General features: G+C 39.2%; 1 protein-coding gene across 4 annotated transcripts in view; it reads right to left on the bottom strand.

Annotated features, from left to right (window-relative positions):
• The window catches only part of LOC109952498 (neurexin-2-like), a 108,184-nt gene that overhangs the window by 85,661 nt on the left and 10,234 nt on the right, over positions 1 to 12,289 (bottom strand). The gene's annotated exons all lie outside the window — the stretch shown is intronic.

The raw sequence follows: 12,289 nt of genomic DNA, 5'->3' as shown, positions 1-12,289 counted from the left end.
AAATTTATTCTACAGACAAGTATTGTCTGTAGCCACAGCCTGATGTTGCTTATGCCTCTGTGCCAGAGAGCTCTCTGCTGTCCAAAACCTATTAAAAACACATAAAAGAGCAAACCCGTTGTGTGATCCAATTAAATGATCAAAAACACAATCAGTTACCACCATCTAGTACAACCAATTTGCACAAGAGTGGAGTAATACTGTAGATCTGCCTGCCAAACATCACACATCCATTCAAACTAAAAAAAAAGTTTTGATTTAGAAAGCTGGTATGTTGAGCTTTCTGCTCTTAATATTCAGAAAATGTACCAAAAACACCCACCCGTGTCTCCTCAGAAAGGAATAACGACACTTTAACAGTTTCCTTACAAGGTATTGATCCACTCAGAATCAATCAGTTGGTCTACAATAAATATAGTTGTCTGTAAATAATGTAAATAAATTAAAGCTCTAGGGTTTGCAATAAACAACAAAAGAGCTAATTATTCTGGAAGAAAGAAGGAATGTTTTGTTATTTTAAACTGAGTTCTTTGGAACAGAGGTATTTCAAGCGGGCTTGGCCCAATTTCATCTCTGACAAACAGAGAAATATAATCTGTGTTTGAGACTGCAGGGAATTACATCCTCTATTGGATCTCCCACAGATGAGGGACTACCACATTTGGATTTGTTTGCTAAATGTAGATATCGCAACAAAGAGCGCATCACAGCAAATAAATCAGGTTTTTCTCCAAAGTATCCAAAAACCCCAGGGCAGGAGAAAACCCTTCTGATGGAGGGGTTTATCATAGCTGTATCCAGGAAGGTCATATAAACAAACACCGTCTGCACAGGATAAACTGTAATTTGTCAGGGTCAGACGTGCTTCTCAGGGCCTATGCGTACTGTACATGGTCGACTTCAGCTGATTTTGAGTAAGACAAGCAAAACATTAGCGTTTTTGTATATACAGTAAAAAAGGATTTATGTGCTGCTTTCAGCTTTATGGCATCTCCACATGATATCTATATTTCAGTAACTATAATTTTACACTCATTAAGAGGAACTTTATATCTTACAGGATGTCATTTTATAAGACATATAAAATAAATATAAATGTACATAGATTGTAAGTAGCAACATAAACTGTATGGCAGGGTCAATAAACTACTGACAGCCAAGGGCCGTACTGGCAATAACCCCAATGCATGGGTTTTGTTTGTATCCTGTAAATCCTTCTCTATCTGTATCCATCATTTTCACCAATACTTAAAATAGCACAGGGACTGCTAACACACAGGACAGATGAAACATACAAAGGCTTATTTTCCACTGGGGCTTGATCATATGACACCAGTCTGCTGAATCCAACTAGTTCATCACACATCTTCAGGCTTATCATGGGATTTTGGAAGAAAGTGTTTATTGTTATCCCCTATAACAGTCAGATTTTTAAAGAAAATATACAGCACAAGAATCGTTTTACCTCAATTATTCTGTTTTCATTATTGTCGGAAGCCAAAATTCTAATTGAAAATAGAATTAGATAAATCGCCTAGCCCTACCGTTTATCACAGTTAACACTGCAAGAACTGATAAAATGTTATTAAAATAGGGCACATACTGTAAAGCCCATCAAAAATGCACCACTATAAAAAGGAAATGGAGAATTCTGCACTGTCTACAACCTTTTTGATGGTTTGTGGAGTGTTTAGCCTACTGAACTGACAACACTGATCTAGCACCGACTCTTACAAAAAAGGCATAACAACCCAGTGAGATGTATGACAATGAGGTCAAACTCATGTCCTTGTGTGTGAATTCAGGGTCAGCTCCTCTCCTGTCCACACAGAACCCACTATCGATCACACACTAATAACATACCAGCTTGTAAGTGAGGTGATTACAGATAAGCTCGTTATTGTATTGCCTTCTCTACATTTAATGGCTTTTCTCACTGAGCAACATGTTCTTTCTTCATTAAAAACAACAGGCCAATTACCCATCATGCTCAGAATCTGGTGGGAGGACACCAGGGGCAGCCAGTTAATCTCATTTCAGTGGGGACTGGAGCCAACCTCGACAACCCACCCAGATACACACTTCTGTGACCCTCTGCCACTGAAAAAGACTGCCACTGAAAATTATTAATTTAATCCGCTCTGTTGTTAATTGTAGAATATAGAGGTGTATTTCTTCACTTGCCCACACTTTTACTCCAAAGTGTGAGCTTGTTTTCATTCTTCTTATTCTATTATAATGCAAATATTATTTTGTTAAGTTTTTGTAATGTTATAGTTACCCCTAAAGCTAATATTCTGATAATGAAAAGGGTCCTCATATTACTATTAAGTACCACTAAAGGGCCAGTACAACTAATATTTTGAATGTGAAATGGGCTTTCTTATTTCACTCTTATACATTTTCTTTAAAGATTATCAAACCATCCAGTACCTTTGCACTAGTTTAAGTACATATAAAAGGCCAAAATCAAAAAAGAAACTGAACACTAAAGCCAAATATATGGAGGTTTTAGGATTGGCCACTGGGAAAAAAAAAAGGAATTAGGAGCGGAGGGCTCTCCACATAATACAGTTTCAACCATACAACTTCTTCCACTCCGCCAACATATTGTATGTTGTTCAGTAGAACATTGTCAGGATCTACTCTATCTGCTCTGTGACTTGCATTAAAGTGCTGAAGAGATTGAGCAAGAGGCGTGCTGCTACTAAAAGTCAACCTGCTACCCTGGGGAAGGACAGAGGGGCCGGAGGTTCAACAGTTACTGATTCTGCATGTGCAAATATCAGACAGACGAGACACTGCAGGGAGAACAGTTTTGCTTGAATCCACGGCTGACACGAGCAGTCGTTAGGATCACTGTGTGGTAACTTCGTAACGATTCGGTGAACACAGTTGTGATCTTACAGCAATCCTCTGAAGAATCAGAGTAAAACTGGAGGTGCACTGTGAATCAAATGACAAACTTTTAACTGTTGCGAGTCTGCATGACAGTGCTCAGAAAGACGCTGAATGAAATGACCTGTAATAAACTGCACTGGTAAGCACTTTGCTATGCTTTGGGTGAGATAATTACTTCATCACAGTAACAATGTTCTCATGTGCCACTGTGGCAGTTACTGTATGCATATTATATTATCACCGTTTATAATGCACGGTTATGTTTGGTTTAACCCTATATGAGGTCTAGAATTGCTCATTGAAATGTCATTTTACAGAATGTTGGCGTATTCAGTTCAAGGTCTTTTTGCCCTGTAGCATGCATCCAGTGCATGTACTGCATCTGTTTAATGCTTCTATGAACTGTAGGTATTTTCAAAGCATTAAGGTTCAAGGGTTTCATAGCAAAAACTGCAGGATTTGTACCCAGTGTACGTTACATGGTTCCCAGCTGTTTAGCACTACTCTTTTCACCCATCAGTTTTCCTATTAGAAGACCAGTGGAGGTTGAACACCACGTCGGTCTCTAAATGGAGCCTGCAAGACTATGAAAGCAATTCCTATAGGAGCAAAAGTAAGGAAAGCCGCACTCAATATGCATAGCCAATCTACTTGAGGTATGGGTCTGTCATGGGTCTGTGTATTGAGTAAAAGTTGTGCTGCAAGTAATGGCTTCTCACCACACCTCTGTAATCTTTTACCCAGCCCAACCTTATGGCTCATAGTCTGAGCAATGCTGGAAGCATGCCTAGGGATGTTACTTGTCAAAGTGAGGTACAAACGCATAATGAAGTAGCTATAGCTTTTCGGCACAGCGTTTGTGTGCATAAGGCTCCCTTTGACTGTCAAAGCAAGCTCTGTTAAAGAAAAATGTTACAGAAATAATTTCCATTCTTTGATGGGTAAGACACAAGGCTTAAGTAACTGAAGCCGTTGTGAAGAACTACACCAGCTGTTCCCTCAAGTCTGCCGAGCTTTTACAATAAGCACTCTTTAGAGGCAGAGCAATCCCAGCTCTGGACTTGTTGGGAAAGGTATAAAAACTAAATTTAAAAATAATTGAGCAATGTTTCAGTGTACAATGCATGCATACTAACTGTGAGTTAGATTGGTTGACTTTTCAAATCGATAAACTGCTTCAAAGTTTAGGTCTTAAATAAAATGTCTGTCTGTTCTTGCCCAGGTGTGTTAATGAAAACAGTAAGTCTTACTGTTAAAACCTATGAGATAAAAGTGGATAAAAGCTAAATAGAGCTGGAGCAGTTGGCAATTATTTCTTTTGGTTCAGCAAATTCAAGAATATCATTCACATTAGACTCAAAATGTTTTCATGTTACTGCAAAAGTGACTGTATAATGCAGGTTTAACTGTGAGCTTTATTGGATTATTTTTGAGTTTACTGTAGTTGCACAAACATCACAAACATGGTCAATTAGTGAAAGTCTCTTTTATGTGTCCTTGGTTGAATATCTAAATTTGTAGCACACACACCAAACTACAGGGGCAAATAATATTAAGTTTTTAAACAATTGAAGAACTAACAAAAGTTAGGTCTGTGTCTCTGCTTCTCATGTTCACAGGCCTCTGACAGAAGTGTCTTCTTACTGAGACATCACAGATAAATCGAACAGTCGGGTGAATCACGGTAAAGCATTTCACGTCAAACCAAAAAAAGAGCTCTAAGAATTATTTGTAATCGCAGTTAGAAACAATGACTGCAAACATGATATGTTGTTGTAATTAACTTAACAATTTTATCCATTTTGGACAGATATTGAACAAAGCCTGGTCGGAGCTACATGTACTGGGACATTGTTTTTGATAGAAACTTCTTGGCTGCCTTGGAACTTTGTGTACAAGTGCTTTTTTTTTAATCAAAGTTTTGTAATTTTTCTTTTGTGTTAAGTAGTTCTGCTGCTCTATCATTTAATGGTAGAGCTGAAAAGGTTTTGCTTTGTTTGTCTCATTATAAATCATTTATGAATGTGCCTAGCTGCATGTTTTAGTGATAACAGTGTCAGTGGGATTGACTTCTTCATATAACCCTGACACACAGTAACATACATGCATGTCTGTTCAGAGGACAAAAAAATGGGCTGGTTGGCTGTTAAGTCTTGTTAAAAGAAAAACGTTATCCTGCTTACAAAATGTATTTACTACTTCACAGGGAGACAGCAGTATACAAGACTTGCTCTCCCAACAGGGAAAACATATTGTCACTCTTAGTCGTTACTGGACAGACAGAGCACAAAGATATGGAGTTAGTCATGAATGTTTTTAAAAAATATATAATTATTGTTAGTTTTCATGAATGTAGTCAGTTTATTCTCCTACAGAGGGACTGCAGGAGCTGGTGTGGGTCAGCACACTGAGAAGTACCGAAGCATGGCAAACAAAGTGAGTGACCAGGAGATTTTCAGTGCTCCACCAAACCTCAAGTCCACAGCATGTCCACATTTTAGATTCCAAAATAAAAGACTGTCAATTGTATTGAAGATTTACATAGAAGAAGTAAAACAGAAACATTAAGTCTTTCCAACCACATTTCAAAGTGACAGAGGAACTCTTCTTCATTATGTACTACGTCCTATACATATACAATTAAAGTATTAAAACTGTAAACTACTGAATGAAATCTCTGCCAAGCCATACAGTAGATTGATAGTTTGATTGACAGATCAACAGATAAATACAGACAGATAGATGGGTGTGAGTGGTATAAACCATTAACACCAAACAAAGATAAAATCTCACTTGCAGGTCACAGTTTGTGTTCCTCATGAGATGTGCCCAGTATCTTCACAGGGTACTGCAGCCACCTTCCTCCCACACCACCATTCCCAGTCATCACACCAAGTCACACAAACAGCAGATGTTTTCATATGACTCTTAGAATTTATTTCTTATTGGTAAAAAATGAGGAGGAATATAGCTGCCTGGCTGAGTTAAACTAATTTCGGGACTACACAGCAAAAGATAACAGCAGAACTAAACAAACGCCTTACAGCTGCAACAATTAATCAGTTAATCATTTAGCTGATTGATAGAAAATGAAATCATATTTTAATAATCCATTATTGGCAAGTCATTTTTCAATCAAGCCATCATATTATATAATATTAAAATGAATATGTTTGAGATTTTATAGATTGAGACAGATCAAATCTTTTAAACATATGAGCTCAAGGAGGTTCTTATCAGGTGAAAAATGTTTAAGCATAAATTGTGCTGTACTGAAATACTGTATATAAATAGATATGCATGCAAATATAAGTGAGCAAAAGGCAGCAAGGGGTTGTCACTCAGGTGCTGATACTGCCTGGGAACCAACAGCACAGTTACAAGGACAGCACCCGCCCTCCACCCTGCAGCATCCAGGACAAAGCCACAGAAGGCTGCTCGGCTGTGTGGGATCACTCTAACAAGCTGCTACCTCAGTCTGGCCCAGCTGAACCTTCTCACTCTGTTTACTAGGCATCTATAAAAGCAGCCTCAGTGAGCTGTGGTTGCTGGGTTTTGGTTTGGAATAAATTCAGTTTATGTTCACCATGCCTCCTCTGTGAATCTGTACGTACCAGCCTGGAAGAGGATTTTTTTTTTCTTTTACTAAAGAGTTTAATTGTGAGGCATTCAACCTCTTTCCATTTCCATTCTACCATTTACATCCAGGGGCAGAACTAGAAAATTATGAACAGGGTGGCCAGCTGGAGGCACAGACTCAGAGAGGGGTGGCACATTTGAAACACATGTAAAAAGTAAATTAAACCCCTAGTTTTATGAAACAATAGCTCAACCTTTATCACAAATCAAATTGAAATGGTTTCAGACAATGTGCTGGAGAGTTCTAAAGTGGCCAGAAATGAGTTCATGTCTAAATCCCATAGAGCAGCTCTGGAGAGGTCTCAGCACGGCAGTTGGAGAAGGAGCTCTTCAAATCTGAGAGATCTGGTACAGTTGCTGAAACTCCGGCTTCCTCCCACAGTCCAAAGACATGCAGCTTAGGTTGATTAGTTTCTCTAAATTGCCCATAGGAGTGAGTGAGTGAGTGTGTGTGTGCGTGTGTGTGGTTGTTCATCTATGTGTTAGCCCTGCGATGGATTGGCGACCTGTCCAGGGTGTCCCCCGCCTTCGCCTGATTGCCGGCTGGGATTGGCTATGGTCTGGGTGCTATGGCTATTATAAAAATATCCATTATGCCACTGCCAGTACATATCACAATGCAAATATCTGAAATGTATACAATGCAATGCAGTGAACCGTATTCCAACATCAGGCTAAAGGGCTTCATATATTTGTTAATTTTACAGTACAATTACAGTTAGCTTCTAATCAACTTGGATGGTAATGATTTTTAGGTTTTGCCCAGCTCTTTTGACACAAGTATGCATGAAGCTGTGATTTGTTTTCTTGTAATGATATTTAGTTCTTATTCCTACAATACCAATACACATTTAACATTTGATCATACTCATCTGTCTCTTACAGTATTACTAGCTATGTCCCATCCTGTGGTCCATTTTTGGAGTCTCTGTATCAAGACTGAATGCATCAGAATAAGTCAACCAGGCCATCTCATTCCAAGGATTTCTCCAAATAGGGGCCAACGTGTGTCCTTTTAACTGAATTTGGAAAACACAGGATCTGTTGCAAGGCACTGTGAATAACTATTATCCTTGTGTGAGCCAAAAAATTTGCACTGAAGGTGGGACTGAAATGGAAGAATCATAAAACTGTGGAGTAGTCCACTGTATTTAAAAGCTGAGTTTCCATTCAGTTGTTAACAGCACTATGGCGAAGTGCATTTATACCAGGGCTTTGAAATGCACACCCTGAAGTCACATCTAGTATTTCTAGATATTCTTACTGTTTTTAATACCTGCACTGTGAGCTGTTTACTTAATTTAAAAGCAATCCACTCTATATGTCTTCACGTATTTCCTTCTGGACCAGAATGGTGGACTGACCAGGGCTAAAAACAAGATACTATAATATTTGCTATATTTTTATTGCAACCAGTTTAAATAATTTAATGTTCTGGGCTTTATTGCTGCTCTTCAAATAAAAGCAGCACAAAAGTCTCATGTAGTTTAACTTTAGTTTAATACATTATAGTGTTAGCCTTGAAGCACCCTGTTTGATGTGTAGCAGGTCTATTTCCATCAAATGTATGGTTAAAGGGTCCATGGTATGCTTCTCCTTGTTTTGTGACCTAACTACAATGTTACAACAATGAATTATCATCTTATACATGACCTAAAGCTCAAAAAATGAGGTGAACACTTGTTCTAGTATTTCTATGCAGAAGCAACTCAGTTTATACACGTCTCACAAACTCTCGCTCACGAGACTTTTTTCTAACAATATAAAGTATTACATGATAGTTTAAGGATTTCCTTGAATGGTTATAGTCTCCAGGCAGTTGTGAGTTCATGTGATATTGCCTGACATCCACTACTGCCATTATAAAAGCGGAATTTTCCGACTGTGCCTGGTTTTGTGGATATATTTTACCTCCTGCTGCTGCACTGTGACCAGAGGATGTGGAGATAAGTACAGGGCCTGAAGTTACTGCATGTCCGGGAATGATCCTGTACAGGGACTCGCTGTTTTACCTGACCAGGTGTAACCTACAAGCAACTGGCCAGTGAAGCACCTGTGGCTCTGAGTGATCAGCTGAGGCCAGTGTGTCTGCTGCATGTGATGTGTTGCTGGTTAAAAAGTCAGTCCTATTCAGTTAATTGACTAGGATGTCATTTGTTGACCCATTTCTTCTTTAATTCCCCCTCACACATCTACAGGTTAGGAGTTCTTAGAAAAGGCCGCATCTTTTCACTGAAAGTCTCAGTGTATGTGTTTGTATGATTATTTGTCAGTTGGTTTGACCCAGTTTAAATCAAATATTTTAGAATATATGTGTTTTATGGATGATGAAGAAGAGCATGATAATACTAAAGTACAATTAAATGTAATCTGAAATAACAGTGTTAGATAACAGCATGCACCACATGATATATGCTACAGTTTCTGGACCAAGTACATATTTATTCTGCCACTTCCAATTTGAGTTTGTGTCATTTATGTTTGAGGACGTCTTTATCTGTCGTCTTCACCACACACTTCCTCCTGAGTTATAGGACAGATTCATAAGAAGGCTAATAAGCTAATTTATACATGTATTTGATGGTCACATCCTCAAGGGAAGCGCAGTTCCTATTTATTAAGTGTAACACAGGTGTCAACAATGCCAACTTTAAAGTTGGTGTCATCCAATTATCAGCCGTGGTGATAGAGTGTTTGCATGAAACACTAAGGTGATGCCGTTCTTTTTCCCCAGGTGTCACCTTGCCTTTTGTCTTCTAGCTCCTGTTGTGTGCTGTGATTCACTCAGGAAACACTGACGACCCCCTTTGCACCTGACATGTAGGAAAGCATGATTATGTGGTAGAAATCGTAATTGGAACGTTCTGATGTTGTTTCATGCTTCCTGGGGGCATTTGAGTTGGAGTTCCTTACTGTTAGTGAGATCCATATTTAACACAGTGTATGACAGTGTCCCAACTTCAAATGTATGTCATGTTGCAAACGACACTTTCACTTTTTCTCTGATTTACAAATCTTGCATTTTATTCATTTGACTTTTTCTTCTCCTCTTTTTTTTTTTTTTTTTTTTTTTTTATTTTACAGGCAATGTAATCGCAATAAGTCAGTCTTTTATAGGGGCCGTGCACTCATCTGAGAGTGGCTGGAGTGAGACTCACACACAGCATTTAGCATGCATCTTTCCTGAGAATGTGTTTTCTTTGGCGGGCAGGGTGAAGGAGCTGGCTGAGCTGTTGCTCCACATCGCTCTTATGCTACTATGGTAAATAGGAGGCCTAAGCCGGCAGCCAGCTAACTTAGCATAAAAAGTGAAAATGGGGAAAGAGGCTATTTCTTGGTCAGAACATTCTTCAGTGGTTGTATGGAGTGGTCTGGAACAAAAATTATTGGCTGGCACATATTCCCCTATAAAATGGTGATTTGTTGTTTTTCACATGTTGGTTTCTTTGCAGATTTTTTAAAAAACATGTCAATTAATGAGTTTTAGAGGTGATGGTAGGTGAATTTTGCTACGTCTTAACAGAGAAGCCGTTTCCCCTTGCCTCCAGTCTTTGCTGGCAGTAGCTTCATTTTTGCTGCACAGAAATGCATGGTATCAGTCTTCTCATGTAACGCCTGGCAAGAAAACAAATAAGCATTTTCCCCAAAAATTCTTCCTTTGAAACTGCTGCTCTGACTTTGGCTTATTTTGTTAAATAATAGCCTAATGCATACAGTGCAGTGGTTTGCTGCGTGTCATACCTCCATTTTTATCATCTGCCTTTTCACTTTTAACTGTCAAATAAAGGCAGAAATAAGAAAGAAAAAGGGGTTTATATTTTGGGTTTATTACAAACCTAAAGTATCAGCCAAAAGTAATGGCAACTTTCAAACCACACCCTGCTATACACACATGCTTTTAGCTGTGTGTTTGTCTGCATATTGGTGATAAACCTATCAATCAGATGGTTGATTAACTGAGCCAATATTTGGCATTTTTAGATAACTGGCATTTGCGGATATCTGTGTTCCCAAGTCCGATTAACAGAAAATGTCTGCAGACATATTTGCAGGCAGCCCTGTCAATGCTACCAAGGTAAAGGTGTACAATGTTGCTGTATTGCCATCGCTACTCTATGCAACAGAATGTATGGTCTTGTATCGCAAGCATATCAAAAAGCTGACAAGTCTACAACTGCGACATATGTGCCGAATTCTCTGCATTAAATGGCAGGACAGAATTCCTGATGTGGAAGTGCTTAGGAGAGCAGATTCCATTAGTGTGGAAGCTCTTATCACCTCATCCCAGCTTCGCTGGGTAGGACATGTCTGCAGGATGGAAAACTCGAGACTTCCAAAAGCAGTATTTTACGATGCGCTGTGTCAGAGAAAGAGAATGCACGGTGGTCAGAAACTACGCTACAAAGATGTGCTCAAAAGACACATGAAAAACTCTGGCATATAGTTCCCCCACATGGGAAGACCAAGCTGTAGATCGCCTCAAGTAGCGTCGCACTGTGAAGGAGTCCCTCGCAGCAACTGAGGAGAAGCGACAGAAGGATTATGTAAAGGGACATTCCTCAACAGTCCAGACAATCCTCATCTATGCACATTGCAATTGCCATTGCTGCTCTACAGCAGGCCTCCCGGCCAACCTGCAGGCCTGCCATAGCCAACAACCCTGTACAAGATGGTTTTCGTCCTAAACATTGAACAGCTGAGTCCGACGCTGGTCATTGAAAAACCCATATCGGTCACCCACTATTGCATATTATTTTCACAGCTATTTTGCAGTTGTGGAAGGCTTTTTTATTTCAGCTGCAAGCTTAAAAGATACACCCTCATCAACATCTGCATCAGCATCCCTGCCATCAGGCATATACGCAATCTTCATCATCAACACAGCCATCATTATACTCATCTTCATCATCCGCTTGATCCTCTTCTTGACCATTAACTCACATCTCTCCATCAGCTGTTATCCTGACAATTTAAGTGTTGCATAATTTACATACAAACAACCCTACCGATATCTGTAGTGCTGACATGAGATGTTTGTAGCTGCGCTCTTTATACTGTGCCACACAAATAGTTTCTATCAGCGACATAAAAGAAGCATCTAAAAAACATGAATTAACAATAATCAATCATATTAAACCCTTTTTGTTGTCATGGGCATGTTCTTGGTATACTGTACTGCGTGCGTGTGCCTACTATTTTTCATCACAAACTCAGTTGCCTGGCTGGCAGATCTCTTAGAGATACACAAAGAAAAACTGTCTTTACTATCGCTACTACAGATTTAAGTGTGATAAATATGGTGCTGTGCTGTGAAGAACAGCCAATTTAAAGTGAGTTTCTGCTTACTGGAAAAGTGTACAGACCATACAGTGAGTGCATGTCAACAGAACAGGGCTTTCCATTTTCTCAGTGGCACAGGGCAGGGTAACAGATGACATTTTCACCAACCAGCAAACCACGTAATTAGGTAGCTAACTACATAACACCAGCTACAAGCATAAACATGGTACTGTACACAGTATCCTCATTAGGTAAATGTACTGTAGGCGTAAGAAAGGATAAAAGGATGCACATCTGCTTGCTGCATAGTTAGAAGTGCAACATCATTTGAAATGCTTTTCTCCGAGGTGCAATTTGGTTGGGTTCCCACGGCAAAAAATGTGATTTAAATGACAGCAGGCATCATCCAGCTTGTAGATTTACACGCTAAAAAATAAACCTGCTATAATCACCTTCTCAATTCAGCAGG

Source organism: Monopterus albus, unplaced genomic scaffold (genome assembly GCF_001952655.1).
Source record: "Monopterus albus unplaced genomic scaffold, M_albus_1.0 scaffold464.1, whole genome shotgun sequence".
NCBI lineage: Eukaryota > Metazoa > Chordata > Actinopteri > Synbranchiformes > Synbranchidae > Monopterus > Monopterus albus.
Note: the sequence above shows the minus strand (reverse complement) of the source record. Positions and strands in the feature narration are given on the sequence as shown.